Below are 2,534 nucleotides of genomic sequence, written 5' to 3'. Positions count from 1 at the left end.
TCCTTATCTGCTTCCCCTCTGGCTAACTAAACCTGTCGCCTAGCCTCCCTTCTGGCACATTGGTACAATTCCCTGCTACCACCGTTCTTCCAGTCCTTCCAAGCCTGTTTCTTTTGTCTAATAGCCCTGTCTACCTCCTTGTTCCACCACCACGTTACTCTGGGTCGGGAGGGGACCTTACACCACCCACAAATCTGGTCGGTGGCTTTCAACAGGTTGTCCCGCAGAAATCTCCAATTGTCTTCCACGTTGTATGATGCTATATCCCCTTCTATTTCGTTAAATGCTTCAAGTAACTTGTCTCTATATATATACATACACACGTGTGTGTGTGTGTGTGTGTGAGACTAGGGTGTTAAAAACACCTGCATTGCTAGAAATAAGAGCTAAAATGGTCTAATGCTGTAGTTAACACACATGGATGAAAACATATACACTAACAGGGACCATAACTGTTTGAAAAATGCTGACCGAGAATTATTAAGATTGAGGTCAATTTCATTTACACCCTAGTCACATTTAGGGACAATTATAATTCTCATTTTTGGTGGAACATTGCAACCTGCTGTTTATATTAATTTTGTGTATACACATTAGTGAATCACTAAATCATTCATTAATTTGGATGACAAAAACAAATGTACTAATAGAGAAACAGGTCTAAAAAAGCCAAACACCAAGCTGACTTAACTGGTGGCGGCAACAGAGACTGACATCAGTCTTAAGAATTCTCAGTTGGCATTTTTCAGACAATTATGGTCCCTGTTAGTGTATATGTTTTCATTTATGTGTGTTAACTACAGCCTTAGAGCATTTTAGCTCTTATTTCTATCTATGTAGATGTTTTTAACACCCTAGTCACATTTAGTGACAATTATAATTCTCCCTTTTGATGAAACAGTGCAACCTATTGTTTATATATATTAATTTTATATATATGTATGTATACATGCATATATATATATATATATATAGATAGATAGATGTGTGTATATGTTTATATGTATCTCTGTATATGTGTGTGTGTATGTATGCATATATATGTTTGTATGTGTGTATGTATATATGTGTATTCACATACACACACACAAGAGAGGGTGAGAGAGAAATATAAAAGAATTAACAATAATATGAATTTTATATGAAGTAGCAGGGACTCTTCTAAGTTAAAAACTAATCAAAGAATCATTACAACAAAAACAAAAGCACCTGATTCATCAAAGACATCCTGAAAAGGAATAGGAATTGCCAACATAAAGAAAAACAGTTACCACCTTGAAATTCCATAATGAATCAATCATCAGCTTGTACTTTTGAAAAACATTGAAGGAAAAAACTCCAAAGACTTCTTAATTCTTAAGTTAAGGATGGACTCACATAAAAAGAATCAAATACTACAGAAACACACAACAGCAAAAAGAAAATATTTGACAGAATGTCAAAAGCAATATATTCCAGCAAATGAACAAAGCAGCTACACCTTTATAACCTTCATCATGAACAACTTCATTGTATTGTCATCCATCAGGAGGTAAATAGGTTTGTCCACCCACTGATAGGTGACTATGTATATATATATATATGTGTATATATTTTCTTTTGTTTCAGTCATTAGACTGCAGCACGACTTTGGAGAATTTTTAGTCGAATGAATCGGCCCCAGTACTTATTTTTTTCTTAAGGGCATATCCTTATCTTTCACAGGCTCACTGACACTGCTCGAATAGTTTTAAGATTACAGCAGCAAGAAAAACAGAGCCAAGGAGATATTCAACTGATTATTCACAAGTCTTCTTTGGGTTGATTTTCATATTACAGTTTTCCACCATCAGTTCATAGCACTTTTTCACTGAACATATATTTTTCATTTATATTTCATGTCCACATCAAGATCGTTTATCTTTTAATTGTTTCAGTCACTAACACTGCCTTGAAAGTTGAACAAATCAAACCCAGTGGGTCTCTCACGCTCTTTTTTTTAAAGCTTGGTATTTATTCAATCAATCTCTTTTCCCAAACTGCTAAACTACAGGGTTATAAACAAACCAACACTAGTTGTCAAACGGTAAGCGTTAAGCATTAAGACACACACACACACGCACGCATATGTATACGACAGGCATCCACACAATTTCTATCTATCAAATTCACTCACAAGAAATTGGTCAGTCTGGGGTTATAATAAAAGACACTTGGCGAAGGCACTATACAGTGGGACTGAACCTGAAACCACGTGGCTGCAAAGCAAAGTTCTGAATGACAGCCATGGCTGTACCAGAAATTTTTCATTATTTTCATGTAGTTAAGGCGGTGAGCTGGCAGAAATGTTAGCACACCCGGCAAAATGCTTAGCAGTATTTTGTCTGTCTTTACATTCTGAGTTCAAATTCTGCCGGGGTCAATTTTGCCTCTCATCTTTTTGGGGTTGATAAATCAAGTACCAGTTGCATACAGGGGTCGATCTAATCCGCTGGACCCCTCCCACAAAATTTTAGGCCTTGTGCCAAGAGTAGAAAAGATTCTTTTCATGTAGT

Source organism: Octopus bimaculoides, chromosome 19 (genome assembly GCF_001194135.2).
Source record: "Octopus bimaculoides isolate UCB-OBI-ISO-001 chromosome 19, ASM119413v2, whole genome shotgun sequence".
Lineage (NCBI taxonomy): Eukaryota > Metazoa > Mollusca > Cephalopoda > Octopoda > Octopodidae > Octopus > Octopus bimaculoides.
This window is presented reverse-complemented; position numbering follows the sequence as displayed.